This window comes from Osmia lignaria, chromosome 14 (genome assembly GCF_051020975.1).
Source record: "Osmia lignaria lignaria isolate PbOS001 chromosome 14, iyOsmLign1, whole genome shotgun sequence".
NCBI lineage: Eukaryota > Metazoa > Arthropoda > Insecta > Hymenoptera > Megachilidae > Osmia > Osmia lignaria.
The window spans coordinates 6,632,939-6,651,975 of NC_135045.1; the positions used below are offsets into that span (position 1 = coordinate 6,632,939).

Below are 19,037 nucleotides of genomic sequence, written 5' to 3' on the forward strand. Positions count from 1 at the left end.
AAAGTCGCCTCGTCCCGATTTTACGCGAGGTAATCTCTTTCCTTTCTCTCAGCTTGCTTTTCCGCCTTCCATCCTCCACATCTCCGCCCCTTTTTCCTTCCCTGTCCGTGAGACGGCCAAAGATTGCTTCTACTATAAGACGAGAGTTTGCAGTATGGTTCGATCGTCCTTTCTCTGCAGGTTCGTGCCTTTCGACGGGATATAAAAGGGCCTCTCCAGTGACCAACGCGGTCGTTCCAACGACAATACCTTTTACCAGCAAGCTATTTTCAACCTGTCGATGAGCCATGAAGCGAAAACTCGCTATCAGCTTGGTAAAAACGTCCATCGTGTATGCTTCAAGTACACTCTGTTGCGGTGTGTTTAAAATAAGAGCAGACGGTATTATTTTTAATACTATCGATTTAAACGCCATTCAAATCCCAGGAGATGTTTGATATAAATTAATCGACGATTTTCTTCTTGGAAAAAATTCCAGGTTCTAATATAAAATTCTGGTGCCTTTCTTTTTTAAACAGACTGTACCTCTGACGCCTTGTATTAAAGCTCGCAATTAATCTCTTCTACCTTCTTTTCCATCGTATTCAAATTAACAGCACGAACAGTACTCCCTTCTTTTTGGACAGATATTTCTTATCTCCAGTTAGACGATAATTGCGCTTGGTTACCGGGATCGGGCGAAGAGTGACCGGTACATTTATTATACCCTCTACCAGTTGCTTAAGCACGTCACCGGCAGAACCAGACGAACGCGGCTTTATTTCGCGGTCGGCTAAGATAATTAATGCAAATGGACCGGTGCGCGTAATCGCGAGATAATAAAGCGATCGTAGCTCAACGAGGATACTTCCCAGTGACAACGGTGAATTATGCACCATCTCCTGGTAATTCAAGACGATATTACCCTCGACGATATAAATTTCTCCTACGGACACGCGAGATTTCTTAAATCCTTCGGAAACGAGATGAAAATTGCACCGAGAATGAAAAACACCGCCATAGATACGCGGCGATGTTTCTTGAACGAAGATTCGACAAATTCAATATTTATTTACAATTATTCAGTAAGCGTGCAACGAGCAATTTACGTTTCGAATACTGGTGCATTTTTGCAGTAATTCGAGCAACATACATAGGTTAAGAAGAAAATCTCCCGATGGGAAGAGCTACGGTTCCCCTTTATTGTTTCATTCCGGAGAGACAAAATGTCTTTATCCGTAGCTCGGTAAGCCACAAAGAGGACAGCGTCAAAGCGCCACTTAGGAAAAAGCGACGAGTGAGCCGCGAAACTATAAGGCCAGCTGGTTGGCGAAAGAAACAAAAACAGGAAAAAATAGAAAACGAGAGAATGAGCCGGTTAAAGTAAACGGTAATTTGATGAACGCTTGTCAAAGAATATGCTGAGCAAATTGCGAATTATGAAAAAGGAGCGTTCAGTGAAATTATTAATGGTTTCTCGGATGCGTTTATAGCTGACTAACTGCTTACCAGCGAGGATAACACGAATTTTTGAAGTTTCTGCAAATCCTAACTACTTTTCAAGTTATAATAACTTATACATATGTAACTAAGTTGCTGTTGGCCGCGGAAGCGTAGAATCGAAAGTGTCGAGTCAGAAACTCCAATTTAAAAAGTTGCAACACGCTGTATTATTAACGAGATGATATCACACGCGCACGGATTCTCTTTTTCATCCCTCGCATACTTTATCAAGTATCTACTGCAAAATTAAAAATGTTGAATAGCAAAGAGTAGAGTCGGGTAGATTTAGAAAGAAAGGAGGTTACATATCAGTGTATATAATACATTTGGGTGATAGCAATTGGAATATTATAACAGTCGTACGTGCATACTCGACAATTCCTTATGGGTTACAACACGTGGTTCGGTGCATCTCCATCGAAGGTTTTGCATAATCGTGGCGCATATCGAGGTGCAGAAGGAGAATGTGATCCGCATATGTGGCGCTCGTTCAGGACCGGTATGTACCCCACGAAATATCGGCACGACCTAAGCCAGAATGCCAGGTCACAATGCCAAAGTCTTGGCCCGGAAAGGTTAATAATCTAGCGACACGCGTGCGGATATTTGTGTATCATCTTAACTTTAGAAACGTGTCGTTTCCTTACTTACAGATTTACAAAATTCCCAGACCGAATAAAACTTTATTCGATGATTTAATATTTCATTCGTTTAACTAAAAATTACCAAAAATAGATTATTCTATTTCCTAAACCAATTAAAAGCACGAATTGCATTCTTTCGTTCCGAGGGTTTTGATTTACAACGTCATGAAAATTGGCACAGTTCACGTGTCACGTTGTAGAAAAAACGAATTCGATCCGCGAAAACTCGAAATCCAACAAAACCGTGTATTTGCTCTGAACACAAGGTGGAAAATAGCCGAAGTGTATTCCTCGGGCGTGAACAAATCGAACCTGCTTGTAGAAAGCTCGCCGGTCGAGCGTTCTTTGCGTGATTCGGTATACAGGTGACAGCTATGGGAGAGCCGAGGGCACAAAGCGGTAGAATAGAGAAGAAGAGGTACGGGGCAGATAGATTGTACACGCATACTCTGTTTGATCAGGCACGGTAAACACGATATTTTCTCACGTGTAGATATACGCTGTCCGCAAATCCAGACTGGCTTGTGCATCCGTTTACACCGATGCGTTATTTGTCGCGTATGCACTTGGCCCCTGGTGCATCTGAATTAACCGTTCGACGGTGCAACCTGGCCTTTGCCGAACGAACTTGTGATTTAGGGTTCAAATTTGCTAAAAATAAAATTCTTGATTTGGCTTTTGTGAAAAGAGAAGCAAAAGAAGATTTATAAGGAAGATAACAATATAACTGGAACAAACATACGCATAATTTATTGCAGCTGTGCGTGGTTGCGTGAAACAAGAAACTCAGGCAGAAAGAGAAAAAGGGAATTATTAATCAAGAGGATCAACCGGCAGTTACCGGAGACGATTTGTATATTTCGCGCGCCCCGTAATCCGTGCACTCGCTCATAAAAGATCGGGTAGTCGCGACTAAATTGATTCTCCGACTCTTTCCACCCTTAATCCCGGCGTTCTTTCACGGTCTCTCTTCCGGTGAATCGTTCTAACAGCACGTTTCTCCCGCAGGTTGCGTGGTTCGCGAAAAATCCCGTGGCATTCTACGAGAGAGAAGGCGAACCTTGCCTCTGGATTTTCCATCTTTTACCCCCGCGGTTACGCTTACTTGCTCTCCAGTCCGAGACGGTAATTGGATAAGTTAATTAGCTTTTTAAATGAAACTTTGTCGAGCTTTTAGATACTTCGAACGTTCTTTTTTCAGCCTTGCGGTCGCCTACCCAACGGTCATTGTTCGGTCCGCGAGCGACGGATGCTTGCTTCCTTTCGAGGAGCCTTGAAATAAATCTGAGTAGACCCTCCATCCCTATCCCGCCCCCGCCCGTCCTCCCAACGTTCCACCGACGTCTCTCACATCCTCTAACCCTTAATTGAAGCCATAACGCCGTGGAGCCTCGAGCGTCCTTAATGCAGCCGGAGCTGCGTCACTTTAATTGAAAGTGCACGGATTCCTCTGATAGCTGCGGTTGCGGTTTCGTCGTGAAAGAGTAAGAGAGGGCATGGGGTGTACCAAGGGGAGGTATACTCCTAGGATGGAAGTAGGCATTTACCTTAAATGCATCTTGAATCGCGTTTCACAGACAGAGACGTACGGAGAACGCGTTTGTCACTCGAAAACGGACACAAAGAGCCGACGACATTTTGCAGATCCAGGGACTGCACGAGACTGAACATCGTGTCAAGTCAGAATTTATGCTGAACGACTGGAAATGTTATATTTGAGAGACTTTTTAAAAAAATAAAACGATTTCACGTCTCACTGCTTTCATTTCATAAACCAACTCCCGCAGATTGAAAAAAAAAAAGAAGAGAAATGGAATTCTACTAGAATATCGACGTGTTCATTTTGCGTATTTACTTGTTAACTTTCGTTTGGCGGAGTGAATATCGAGCGTCGCGAGTTAGTCGAGTGAAACAAAATAAGATCAAAGGAAAGTTTTAACGAGAACTTAATCAACAGTCCCCAATGTTTTCAAACGAAGTCGCGGAACGAGTATCAGCGGAGTCTGATAAACGATTATAATATTAATATTATACACGGCTTCTATACCTTGTTTTTTCCTTTCCTCGATCAGGTTTTAATAAGTTCCTGCTCAAACGTTATGTACACCTTCCTTGTGTAAATATATACTCGAAAGTTGATTAAAACAATGTGTAACGAGATTCGATGAAAATTCTTATAGATATCTAGAAGGTGGTGAATGCATCGTTAGAATGATATTCACCGATCATTTGAAATACATGACGCATAACGCGTAATCAATTAAACATTGTCCCAGTTTTGAGACAAACAGTCGTTCAATCGTTCATTTCCTCTCTTCGTTGATCATCCATTCGAACGAAATCGAGACTAGTGGATAAACTGTGATTAACAGAGACGATAATTTCAATTTACTGCAAATCTGTTCGCCGCAAAATATCGACAAACCGAAATCTGATTACGCGTGCCGATTTAAACGTAACACCGCACGGCCAACGTAACACTCGTACGGAATGTGGCAGTAATTTTGATTACCCGAATTATCCTAATTGTTGATCTCTTCTGACATTACACCCTAATACGGTTTTGCGTAAAATAATCCTAAGATATAAATAGCAATATTACTCTACCAAGTACGTAACGTAATATTATAAAAGCCACTGTTCTTCCAAGTAAAAAAATAAAATAAAATTTGCACAGAATGTTAGCCTTATATTTCATTTATATTTTCTATTTTTCCCGCTAATGTTTCTGCAAGGAAACAAAAGATAAAATAACTGCAACGAGTACATCTTTTTTATCATAATCCAAAGTTTCAAAATCTGTACGTGGTTGACTTATAACACAATATGAACTCTTTTTTAATTTTATTTCTGCCTGTTGAATGTTTAGAAGGTTGTAAAATATTATATAGTAGATACTTTTAAAAAGTATCATTTCGTTGAATTTCACGAAGAACTGAAAGGCGAGCGGAACAGAACATAGAACGGAAGAAAGAAGAAAAGAACAAAACGGAAGAAACAAAATTATTTTCTTGCATGCGAATCAAAGCGAACTACGTGACCCGCAGATTTCGGGTGGTCCAATTACTTCGCTAAATAATTGTCCGAACTTGCAAGCTGTTGTTAACGAGTACCACGGATAACTACCGTGACTTCTGTTTCTTGGCTTGAATAATTCCTCGAGCACAGCTCTGCCAAGAACTTGCTCGTAAACAGAATGAAAGTAACGTCATGTTGTCGAATATTGGGAGAAAGAAAAAGGAAGGAACGAAAAAGTCACAAAAGCGAGTAGATTTTTTAATTAAGAAAATGAAGTAAAGTTCTTTAATGAAATCCTCAAAGATGTAATTGAAGTTTGGTCGAAATTGATTTAATTCTAAATTAATTACAGACTTATATATTTTTTGTGCTTTGTGAAAATACATCTATTGCAATCAACTGTTATATTTTAAAGTAGAATTAATTAATGGCAGCGAATAAAAAATTTTAGATATCTATTCCAGGCATTTCAATTCATTTCCAGTGTTTAATTACTTGATTAAATAAATGCCAATATTTTAGCTGGAATCTATCAATATTGTCACTCAACCAATTAATCTAAATCGTATATTTAAAAGTAAAAAACTATTTTTTAATGAAGAAAGAAAAAACATTTTAAAAACGTATCAATATTTAAACGTTATCGTTCGCTCGAACGAGCAAATAGATTTCGAGAGACAGGAAATCGAAAGGTCGTTATGGAAAGATAGAGAAAGAAAGCATTTCTGGTGCTAATTGCAGAAAAAACTTGAGCGCGAGCGCGACGTAATTAATTACCTGTCGGACAGTGAAGCAAGTCTGCCGACTGGTTGATATTACTACTGACCTCGTCTGACCTGACGCGGAACCTTCTCCTTTCCACTTTCCCGTTCGCTACAAGCTACAGCATTCTAAAGTTCCTCTAATTTGGCAGACTATATAAAGAAATTTCACTAACTTTTATTAAACTACAACAGAGGTTATTCGTATTTTTAACAAGTTTTTCATAAAAACAATATAAGGTTGTAAAAAATTGAACGTATTATTTTATAAAATGAAAACTGCAAATGCAAGCTTCAATATAAAAACGATGATTCAATGTGAATAAATGATATCAAATTCGGTATTCCCAAATGAGTCGATGAATGATAACGATTATCGCTATTTATTGCAATAATTACAGTAAATAACAATCTGAATTGGTAATAACCGTAAAAATAATATTTTCTCATTTACGAGAGACGCGAAACTTGAAGCTTTTGTTAATTTCCCTAGTAATCGTAACAACAACAACAACAACGTTAATAATTCCTGATGCGTTCGAATTGGCGAAAACAATGCGACATCGTTTGTTTGTTATTTGTTTTGTCCACGCAACAATAATGATGTTCATTCGATTATTAATATCTGCAGTGTGTTCAATTAGGTGGCCGGTGTCGTTGGTTCGAACATGGAAATCGATTTCGAAGCTCGAAAACTTGTTGACGAGCCCTCGACGATATCTCGTTAAGGGTGGTCGCACGTTGGCAGATCGAAGACCCGCGGAGCGATCGGTACAACGACGACGGCTCGTGTAAATTCACGATCAGCCTCGTTACGCTTCCGCTCAAACTTGCTCCTCCAATCAGGATTTTATCTCGAGCGTCATCGTTACAACAAGCCGGCGCTGCCGATCGATTTTCCCCGATACCGCGGCAACTTAAACAGATACACCGAGCTTCCGGGTAAACTTTCGCGCGATTAAGACCGGTAATGCTCGCGGAATTACCACGAGATAGCACAAATCCCAGGCCTTTCGTCGGCAAGCCGCGTGCACAATTATTATCGACCGATACAACGTTCCGTTAGATATCATTGCAAACAAATTTCGCGCAATAGTCGACTAAATACCAACGACGAATATCACATGTACCTACGACAGTTCTAAAGAAACTTTTTTGGCAATTTTTGTTTTTTTCAGAATTAAAATGCACCGAGTTTTGAGATTGAAAAGATACAGCTTTTAAATGCAAATATGAAACAAACATATAAAATAAAGTTTATTCCGGAAAAATAAGGGTTTTTTTTAATATTTCAAGGGTTCCACAATTTGAATACCACAAATGTATTCCTAAACAATCTGCGAAACGGAAACGGTGGCTGGAATATTATCAAACCTGTGGGAGGATCGACCCTGACCCCCAGTTTTTATAGCGTACAAAGCGGGTTATGTTGCACGAAAGGTTTGCCGGTTATCACACAGCTAGCCGTAAAACTCTGATCACGTCTATTACGTTCGTGACCGGCCAGTCGAATGTGATCCCGTCACTCAATCGGTGTGTTATAAAATATGTCAGCAGGCCGTATTAACGAGACACGAAACGCGTGATGAAACATCCGGGAACGTGAAAATCGGTGAATCGTGATTTCACCCAATCCCGTTTATACACACCGGAAGAATTTCCGTTTACCGTATCGAACAAACCAGCTGTTCTAACGAAAAATATTAATCTATTAAAATGTACCTGTTAGGCTCTGAAACTTTATGCAAATTTTTATGCAGATCCTATGGAAATGTCCCGATAGAATTTCATAAAACGATATCGTCGGAAACGAACGTCTTATCGCGACAGTTTGCAAGAGAATGCTGCATCAGCCGCGAAGAAAACGCAAAGAAACGGAGGACAAGAGAAATCAAGCACAACTCCTGTGCCAGCATATCGAAGGAATTGGAAGGCGGATCAAACAAGTTCCGAAGGAAAAGCGTCGCGCCCGATTCAGACATTTAAAGCAGAGTGCTCGGAAAAGAAGAGGGGGGATAAAAAAGGAAGAAAAGAAAGGAATAAACGGAGTCGTCTTTCCGTGGGCAATGGAACGAAAGGATGACTACGAGACAGGTCGAAAATCCAATTTCGCGTGAAAGGAAACGATCAACGTTGGCCGTAAACGTACTTCGCTGAAAATTCGTGGGTATGAAGGAAAATGACAAAAAAACCAAGCCAACTGGTTTTAACCAAAAGAGAAGGCGATTCGCGTAAAACTTTCCCAGGCATGTTTCTATTTTACGATGCTGTAGCTCGACCAGGAAAGATGAGTCCATGCCTGAGAATTCGATCGTTCGTTGCAACGAAAGGTTACACCAGAGCCGCCCTCGTTCTCGTTGTCCTCGTTCAGTGTTCCGCCGAAGAGAAAGAAAAACATGCAGCCTGAAATTGCGATTTTACTGTGCCGCAGCGTCGGTAAATATTTACCTGTCAGGCTCTGGCTGTTCGTTTCCCTCGGTTCTCTCCTGCTCTTTAATTAACACGCGTTGTCCCCTCTTCTCTTGTAATCTTTCCCTTTCCTTTCTACGACACTTCACTCTCCAAGTCGAAAAACGAATCTATCGCGCTACCGCTCCTACACGATGTTTCTCTTTTCCTCGCGACACTGCACCCAAGCCGTTCGATAGTATTTCTTTGCAGAGTTCGACGACGATCATCGATTATTCGATCCTCGAAACATTAGAGATAACAATCGGGAGTTCGCTATCGATCCATCTCGCGAAACTCGCCGAACTTCATTTCTATTTCTTCGCCAGATCGTGCGTGAATAACGATATCGAAACATATATGTTCGCCGATATGCATGGAACGATCCTTCCGGCGAGTACGCGTCGAATGGACTTCTGCGCGGAGATCCCTCCGACTTCCGGTGTGCCGCGAGCCCTTAATGGACTTTAATGGATCGCGAGCGTAGGATCGTGCATCGGGAAAAAAGTTTCACGGAAAGCCGGTCGTCGGACACTCGACGGGTTATTAATGACGGAAATTGAGCAGATCCTAGCGAGCATGGAATACAGAAGAACTTAGTGGATCTTCTTCTTCGAGGACGAGCCGCAACCGTTCTAACGGGTGCTTCAGTCGTAACGATTTCGAGGGTTGTTCAAGTTCTACGCACTACACATACACTATCCGAAAATGCCACTTCATACACTGTACACTAAGAAAGTATTCGCGTGATCCGACGTGGAATTCTTCATAGCTCGCGAGTTAATACTCGGATCGAGAATAGGAAACACTTATAGTGTTGTACCTCGATCGCTCTTCCGTTAGTCATCCTCGTGATCGAGTACTCTTTTCGTCTAACCATTTGCTTAAAACACTTGGATGTTCGAGCGTGTCGATGATGAAAACCGGGGTCGAAGACGCAACGAGCACACCATTTCGCGTTCACGATACTCGGCGGACAGGTAGAAAGGTGCGTCCTTTACAGCGAGGAAACATTAGCATCGCGATGATTAAACGAGACGAGTGTAACCGGACGAACGAACGAGTCGTCGACGAGGAGAAACGTGAACGGGAACGAAGGCACGGCACGCGAGTTCGCCGGCCGACTGAAGCACGGTTCGACTATCAGCCGACCCCAAACCCCGAAACTCGACTCGACTTCTCTTCGTCCAACGAATCCGCCCTCTTCCTCCGTTCCCCATAGCGATAAGGGGTGGCTCGGGACGAAGAGGGCATAAACAGTGCAGGGGGAAGGGATGGAGGAGTACGCGCCTGCGCCAGGTGAATCAACCAACGAGTCTTCCTTCTACTTTATGCCTGACACTCGCTACTCTTGTGCCGCTTGTGCAGGTGAAATAGATAACGAGAAAAAATCGTAACTTCTCCTCCACTCCCTCGCTATCTTTTCAATCTTTCCTTACGCATACACTGCTGTTTCAAAGTATCACGCGCCTATTATACGGCTCGAGGATTTTCATAATTTAACAAATTATCCAAGAAAATTTTGTTGAATTTCATTAAATTTTACAAGGATTTGTTTGTTTGTATTAAGAGTTTATAGAGAGAAAATCGAACAGAGATGTGAAAAGTATAAATTGAGAAAGGAGGGTAAAATTCCAAAAGGAAAATTAACGGTGTTACTGAAACGTACCCTAATCCATCAAGGAATTAAGCGAATGCCATCCACCTATTTTTCATTTCGCGAAAAGGGAAGTTCTGAAGTGTCTAAAGTAAAACACTAGGAGAATAACTCGAAGGGTGGATGGTATTGTTGCAAAATCCGTCGATGTAACGTAACTTGGTACAATACCGCGGAGCGAAGTCGGGATGCACGAGTTTCGCCTCCAATTAATTAATGTCAACCGCGATAAATCAATCGAATTGTTGTTCTCAACGTAGTCAACGCATTTCTGCGGCTAACCTATAGAATCTGAATTCTCTCTTCCATCCTGCTCTCTCTCTCTCTTTCCCTGTATCACTATGCTTTTCTTTGTCTCTTCACTTCCTTCGCCTTTTCGTTTTCTCACGTCCCCTGCCCGCGACTCGGTATCGACGATTCCATGTGGGGAAATCAATCACCCTACCAAATACCACTTCCGGGAAACCACGAGGGTGGCTTTCGTCGTCGCGTATGATTCTTTCAAATTGCGATTTTATGGTTCAAACTTGTTCATAAATTTTGCAATATCATTTTAATACCCAAGGGCAATATTTATAATAAAACTGCTGTAAATTTTTTAGGGGTAATGTATGTCAATGTGTTAATTTGCAACAACCGCTAGACATAGGGTCACCATAATGAATTTTAAATAGTAAAAGGGTTAATCAGTCTTTGTGTCATGGAAAGTAAAAGTAAGGATATAACAAATGACCCGAGATTCATGATACTTTTGATCCACCCGTTGACACACGCATTACGATGGTCATTGAGTATGAACAATAACAATAGTCGAGATAATGCACGCACTGTTACGCCGCGAGATCCATTTAGCTGCGATCAAATTGCCAATATTATCAGTTATCGGATTATTACAGCAAATTGTTCGGGTTTGCCTTTACCAACTAGCCTACATACTACGACCCCTCTGGCGACCCCGTTCGCCTCTGATCCGTCCCTCTTCCACTCTCCATTTCTCGCTTTCTCTTTGTTTCTCCAGCAGAGAGTTCTCCAACGACTCGCCCCATCCGTCTCCCTCCTTCATCCCCGTAGAAGCGTGCTCGACGCCGTGACCAGGTGCGCCATCGTTCGCGTAAGCGTACAGTAAATTCCAACTTAACCGAACTCTATACCATATACAGGCTACCCCAAAACAGATGAACAATCCCATCACAAATAAAAATAAAGAAAATTTTTAAAAAAAATTCAATTTCTTTAGCATTTTGCAATCTACGACTTTGTTTTTGAAACACGACCAATTAAAGGTACATTTTTTATTTAATACCATCGACTTTGAATCTCTATAAAACGTTATAAAACCTTCCAACTTCATTTGGATACACGGGAATGTGAAGTTCATAATATCTAGTAACATATGCAAATACGTATCCATATACTGGTGCACGTATGAAACTATAGCATAATCATATATGCGATGCGATCATAATACGGCTAAGTCTGAAACACAGACGTTTACAATGGGCCTTTGAGTCTGTAATATCACTCCCTGGCAACACGTTCATCTGACAAAATTACGCAAATTCTCCACGCGCATCTACGAACACTTTATTGAATGCATTCTCAATCAACCGTGTAATTGTACCGAGCCGAGTACGCGAGTTTCGCATAAATATTAAGTGTCGCATAAATTTTTGATCACCTACCATTTGGCAGAAACGAAAATGTGTATCATATCGTATCTATCCGGGTCATTGCGGTTATCGTTGTTGCATAAAAACAGTCGTATTATCATAGAGCAAAAGCGTATGAATATTGGCTAGTGTAATTAGGTGTAAAAAGAATATCATGCACAGTGGACGATGAAGAGATTTTTAAAACATTCCCAGGTGAACTGATATCGCTGAAAAATACAGCGACGTTCACGAAAATCAGCCTTAAAATCGTCGTAAAGCTGTTTTTACGCGAAAGCACGTTGCTATTTATTACCTCGTAAAGATATATTCAATGGCGTATCATTGCTCTTCGTAACAAATTGTTTCGCAGTACATCCCACTTTTATCTAGCCAACGCGTGCTGGGAACGAGAACGCAAAAATGAATATACAACGATACGACATCGAGTGATCCATTAATAAACCGTCTTGAAAATCATGCTCCCGATCTTTCGTCGACAGTACATGCCACGGATTCATTAAACTACATTATTTATCGTGACGTGTAATTATTTATTATCTACATCTGAGAAGCTACAACGCTAGAGAAATGACAGGCTCGCGTTTAAAATCGTACACGACCGAGTGAGTTGTTACGCTGAAAAATTATTCCGACGATTCTGCTCGAATGAGATCCTGTTGTAACGTACAGGACGTTTAAAAAATGATTCAAAGCTTGCACGGAAGGTATCGCTCGATTTGATTGAGGGAAAAATACATGGCAAAATACATGGTTTTCTTCCATTTTTACACACATCTATCTTGTTATCATAGGACTGTAAATTCTGTGTATCAACCATTTCCTAATTAGAATATGAAACTAATATTAATGAAAGAATATCTTTAAATTGTGTAATCACCGAAATAATATAATACTACAATAATTCTTTGCTATATAGAAACTACCTCGCAAGATTTTTATATTCCATTGAAAATAGGAAGGGTTGTGTCTACAACCCTGAAAGAAATCGCAGAAGTAAAGGAAGCATTCCGTTCACAGCACCCTTGACCCGAGTCCCTCCCTTCGGGTTTAAATAATAAATAACAGTTGTCCGAGTAGGAAGAAATATTGCGAAATGCCAACTTTCCAGTTTTGTACAATAGATTTGAAGTAGACTGTACAAGAGAAGTAAGGGGCGCAAAATATTCCAGCGTCTCTATCGCGTGTTACGTGCTCGACGCGGGTTCTTAGGTCGTCAAAGGGTCTCGCAGAGACGTTGGCGATGGCGATTTTGTTTTAATCATGGCAACTCGGAAAAATAGAGACGGAACGAAAGCGATAGACGGGACGAAGGTAGAGAAAACTGATTCAGGCTCCGGGTGGTGTCTGACTGTGCTCGGGGATTGAGTTCACCCTTGTTACGGAGACACTGCGACTCCGGCAGAAGTCTCGTTCAAACGTCCTAGAAGGGGTTGGATGTAGAGACGGTGGTTTCAGCCGTCGAGCGTTTCCGAATCTCGCCGGGGTTAATAGTCGAACGTGCCTGGAGGGATTCTCCGGCGTTGCACCCCGTCCCACCCTCATCCACCATCCCATTATTGTTCGTTTCTGAAAGGCTGAATCTCAGCATTCACTCCCCTACTTCCTTCTACACCCACACCTCCCTCTTGGGCCACGCAATCTCACCGCTTCCGCGCTTACAAGCAAAGTCGGCTTTCCTCTCAACACGGCCGGCTGTCTTGCCGCGATAATATGTTAATCAGCCAGTCGCGATATTAATTAATAGCCGAAGGCGACGCGACGCGTTACCGTCGAATCATTCTGAACGTTCTGCCGCATCGGCAAACCAAACCATCCGGTTTATTTCGAGCCAACCCCGAAATGCGACACACGACGCAAAATTATTAATAACCTGGGACAGATTAATTCCATCGATGTCGTTCTATGATTAGCGAACATTCGAGCGCGATCTGTTAATATACTGCAAAATGCACAACGTGTAAATTGAGGTACACGGTGTGACGTCAATCAGTCGAATATCCACGAGACAGGAATTGAATACACCACTGAATGTTAATTTTTCATTGGCACTCTCTTATTAGAACACGAATAAATCGATGGTATTTAGAGAAAGTGGAAAGTTTGTACAGATATAAAATATTTTTGATGTATTTACCTATTGTTACTAGGAAATTGTAATTTCCTTAAAAAGCGTCTTTTTTATCCAAACATTAAATAAATTAAATGCTTAAACCGGAGTTATTGGAATGTTCTATTTTATTTAAAAAAATAACATTTTGGTCCCAAATGGTAGACGTATTTGTACATATCTGCTGAAAAAATTTTAACAAAGATGAAATTATTAAAAACATAATGGAACAAAAATTAATACAAATAATAAATTCCATCTCCATTCACATTTTTCCAACAGATGATACGTATAAATATGCTAACCTGATGAAAGCTCTTGCTAATGGTTGAAACGTCGTTTTTAAAAATAAAACTGAACATCACATTAATCCTTTTATGAGTTTCTCTCTTAATTAACGATTGGATAAAAAGGAATAAAAAGCCCAATATTCTCCATGTATAGTTAATATGCATCGTGATTTCGTTTTCTTTTTAACAGATAATAAACATTAAACCTAAACGTATGCCAAGTGGTAAAAGTTAATGTCTCTATATTCGTATGTTTCAATCATAGTCGATGCTTCGATACGAACCACGTTGCAAAACCATTAGCGATAAGACAATTTTTCTCGCTAACAACGTCATTAACGAACGAACGAAATAACCGAGTAGGTCACGATAATTTTCCAACCGGGAGATTTACTTCGTCGGGGATTTTTCGTCGGGAGGTATCGGAAAACCTGACGAAGGGAAATCTGCAGCTAGTCTTGATACGCGGCCATTTTGATTTAATTATAGCCTTCCTTTCCAGCTGTGCGTTTTTTTCTTACGTCGGAAAAAAAGGAAAATAGTACGCTCTGGCATCGATCGAGGCCTGGGTGGCGGTGAAAGAAAAAAAAAAATGAGAAAAAGCCACGCTAGATTCCAATTAAAGCGATCGATGATTAAATGTCACCGAGCTGCACCGAACGGAACTGCATCCGACGTCTTTGCGCGAGCGCTCGGCAAACGGAAACGGAAAAGGGGAAACGGGAAACAATGCGTGCGCTCTCGAAAGTTCGCAATTGCTGAAGCACCGGCTTAGAGGAGATGGCATATCGTACCGAGCAGGTAGCAGTTAAGGTTTTAAAAGTGGGATTGCCGGTGCGCACTATGTCGCAGATGCATAATATCGGCTGAGAAGTTTGCACGTCCTCATCGTCGTCGACAGATTTCATCGGCAACTCAATGAACGACGATGCTTTCAGTCGAGAGCAAGAAAAAGGTAACCGACTGTTCAAACAAAACCGTTCTTCTCTCTTTAGAAACTTGTCTTGTCATCCATTTTTGGGATCTTCCAGGGAAACTTAGCAAAGGCAAATGTTACCCGAAGCTAAGTCAATGGATAATTTTGAAAATAATTAATCGAATAAATTTCAGATGTATCATCTACACCGATCTTCTGTACAAATTTTCAACTATAAACCATTGCGCTTTGACTACAGAAAGCTGATGTAGCAACAAGAGCAACAAGAAAATGCACGAGTCAGCCTACACAAAATATGCGTGTAGCAAAAGCGATCCGTTCGAGAGGCTCGTTTCAGTAAAAGCGGGGCGTGTCTTCGCGTGCCTACGCGCATCCCTTTACCTCTGATCTCTTGGTCCACGTTTATTTTGTGGTTTCCATGAAAGCGGCTAAAGGAGAGAGAGCATTGATTATATTTACAGCGAGCCCTGGGGGGCTGGATTTAACGTGGCTTGCTGAACGTTCGTTCGCGCGAAAATTTTTGCCAATACACCCTCCTACTGTCCTACCTTCCCTGCCATTTTCCCATAAAACGTGTTGGCGGGGTCTTAAACGGGAATTCTATAGAGTTTCTCGTGGAATTTAAGTCGACCGGTGCTAGACAATGTTTAATCGCTCGACGATAACGCAACTCTTTATTACCGCGTTCCTTTTTCGTCCAACGCGATCGTGAATAACGTAGACGTTTACAACCCAGGAACAAGTCGCAGCTTATGGTTACCTGGACGAAAGGTTTATTATCTCGACGACGGAACGAGCAACCGGTGTATCGCTTGTTGCACGCGTGCAAACATAAGGGAGCATTGATCTGCCCTTGTAACTCTCGCACCCTCCGCGCTTTCGGGAGGAGGAGAAATGTAAGCGATCTCACGAGGGAAGTAATTTTACACGGTGCGACAAATTTTTAAACGGCGCAAACGAAAGACAACCCCTTTATACGTTCCTGTCCTGTTTTCGCCGCGAAATTGCGTTGTCACCCTGCATCTTCGTATCCCGCTTTCCTTCCAGCCAGCAAAACGGTCGACGCTCGAAGCGAAAAAAAAGGCGAACGCGAGCAACGATGTAAAGAAAATGCGCAAGAATTCGCGGCACAAAAGAAGAGAGACAACTTTGACAAGATTTTAAACGCTCTCACGCCTTCGCAAAAATATTATCTTACGAAAGAGTTGTTCGTAATGCACTCGTAATGACACAGAACATAGAACATATAATACACATTTCTTTTTTTTTCCAGTAATATGTTGTTAAAATAATATTTTCCTCTGTTTTTTATAATCACGTATCTTTTTTCACTATTTATCTTAGAATTATTGGACTAACTATTTAATTACACTAAACAAACTTTCAACCCCCAAATGCGTTTAACAAAGTTTATAAAAAAATTTTAATTTTCTCTGGTACTGCTGTTCATTGTTGTTAGCTTAAAATTTTCCTAACCGCAGCAAGAACTAATTCAATAATTTCGTTCAACAATACAATTGCTGCTTCTCCCGAAACGTAAAGGGGCTAGAATAACCATGAACAGTGCGCTACAAGTAGCAAGAGCACTTCTAATTCAGCTCAGAGAACATTGTTGCGGTAAACAGTATTCCCGTGTCGACCAAGTTACATGGAAATATCGTCAAGACGATTTCTTTTACCCGGCGCACGCGAAAGGCTAGACGGAGTTAAATCAAGTTTCGTTAAGCGACGAATAAATCAAGTTTTTTTCATACAGTTACAGCGACGATGTTTAAAAATGTATACTGAAGGCATCGAGCGTGCAGCCAGTGTACGTGTACACGATTCTATTCAAGCTTATGCACACGAGGTTACTTAATCCATACGGAATTCCAGGCTCGAGTATCCTTGCTTTGCATGCCAAGTAACTTGCCCACCTTTTCCTTTTCCAGCATTTCTCGAGTCTCTTTTTAAAACAAAAAGAGAAAAAAGAACAAACGACAATAATCGATTCTAAAATGAAACAACACCTGACATGCGTAGTAATCGCAATTGTAAGCATTTTTCTGAAGATCAATTGTCTTCAATTAATCTAAATTGAATATACAACAGAAGAGTTATTCGATGTTGGGATGATATAAAAAAAAAGAGAGCAGTGGAATGGTACAATTATTAAGAATTTAAGGTGTTTGTATGAAATATCACGAACTCATAGGAATATTGTTTAAATATATACCGGACGTGATCCTCTGATAACGTGTGAACGCATACTAACGACGAATACCATGAATTTGTTCACGAAAATGTAACCCGTCAATCTGTTCCGCGTCACAATTTATAAAACACATAGTTATACTTCCACGCCCATAAAACCCATCGTTCGCAACCCTTCGCATCCACCCACAATAAGGGATTATGATGCGCAAGATATTACGATACCACGGAATACCGTGGAATTTCAACATGGCCGTTACGAGGATGTAGAGGATGGCAAGTAGGAGCAAAAGGAATTGAATTTAGGACTGATCGTCTTTTATGTCAAGGATTGTACACAGGTATTTATAGGTGGTATCGATTCAAAAAGTTATCGTCCGAATATCGACATTTGGTTTGAAAAATCGCGTGAAACCGAGTTGGCGTTAACTCGAGAGCGATAAATGATCTACTAACGGGATTGTCCTTACGGCTTTTGTTCTTACGGATTCCCTTCTTCCGAGATGGACGATCAATTTCATTCCAAAGACGAGAATCTTACTCCTTGATCAATATTTAACCGATTAATTAGCCGTTAGTTTAGCAAACCAGAGAATGTTCTTGAGCCATCGATGGAGAAGCCGAAAGAGGACTACCGGGGTATAGTTACAGCCAAACAAGCTCGCGTTTGCCGTGACCGTGCTCCATAAGGCTCGCAGCTTTGATAAGGATCGTTTCAATTATCCATTCAATTACGAACGGCGATCCATAATCGTCAAGGGTTCTGGAGAAGATTTCTCTCTGCGTGCACCTTGCTTTTACAGGCTAGCTAGCTCGCTGAACACAGAGGGAGGGAAAGAGAGAGAGCGGAAAGCCCACGATCGTTTCAACGTAATTGCTCCGCATACGAAGTTTCGTATCAATTTCACGTGTCGGCGCGATATTCCGACTAAATAACCTTCATTTAGTTCGATTCAATTAGCCGCGTTTAAAGCTTCCATTGTGATCGAATTAACGGTGCGCGTCGATGCAACGTGAAATTTCACAGATGACCGGAAGGGAGGCGAGGCGAGACACGTGGATAGAAGGCAGTAACGCTTATAATCGATCATTTTTGCGCGTTAACGAATTTTCTAACGTCGTTAAACGCTGTCCCAGTCAATTTTCGCCCAGCCTCGCGATATTGTCAATTAACACCTTTGTACAGGTCGAAGCGCACCGTGTACCGTCGTCGCTGACCGAAAGAGCTTCCGTGCGCACACAAAGAGACGTGTACAAGCGTGAATACGGCTATACGTGACCGGCCAGAGAAACGATACAGGAGAACAAGGGAGAAACGAGTAGAGGGTGAGTAAAAGCGAGAGAGAGAGACGGAGAGATATGGTCGAAGGTTGAATTCACTGTGAAAGGGATCGTGGGCAGGGGTAGAGGAATTGTATGCGATGCGGTCTCGAGGTCGAGGTTTACCTGGTCGCACCGCTGTGCAGGGATGCTTTGCGCGTGTACCATACCAAGCCCGGGTCAACGATCTGATGGACCATAGTTCAGCTATGGTTGACCATCCTGGATCGTTTCTCTACGACACACGCATAGTTCGAGGTGTCACCTGACCTCTAACTCGTTCTCCATGTTACCCTATCCAATTCTTGCATATACAGGGTGATGCTTTTTATTAATCCGTTGCATATTAACGCGTTAGCGTGGAACAATATCGCCAAGGATGGTTTGTTTACGGAAAAATTATGATCAAACTTCACACGTATACAAAATAGAAGAAGATCAGAAAAATAGACTCCACCTCGGTAGTAGAAGATTAAAATCAACATCCCAAGGAACCCTTTCCTTATG

The 19,037-nt window shown here is 41.5% G+C and overlaps 1 protein-coding gene across 11 annotated transcripts in view; it reads right to left on the reverse strand.

Annotated features, from left to right (window-relative positions):
* Window positions 1-19,037, reverse strand: part of LOC117605741 (agrin) — a 347,580-nt gene that overhangs the window by 243,145 nt on the left and 85,398 nt on the right. The window contains exon 1 of one of the 11 annotated variants that reach the window (XM_034327400.2): window positions 8,354-9,465. The exons of the other annotated variants lie outside the window; for them this stretch is intronic. The gene's annotated coding sequence lies outside the window, so the exon portion shown is untranslated. Of the gene's footprint in view, window positions 1-8,353; window positions 9,466-19,037 lie in introns of those variants that run through there. 11 annotated transcript variants of the gene reach the window in all.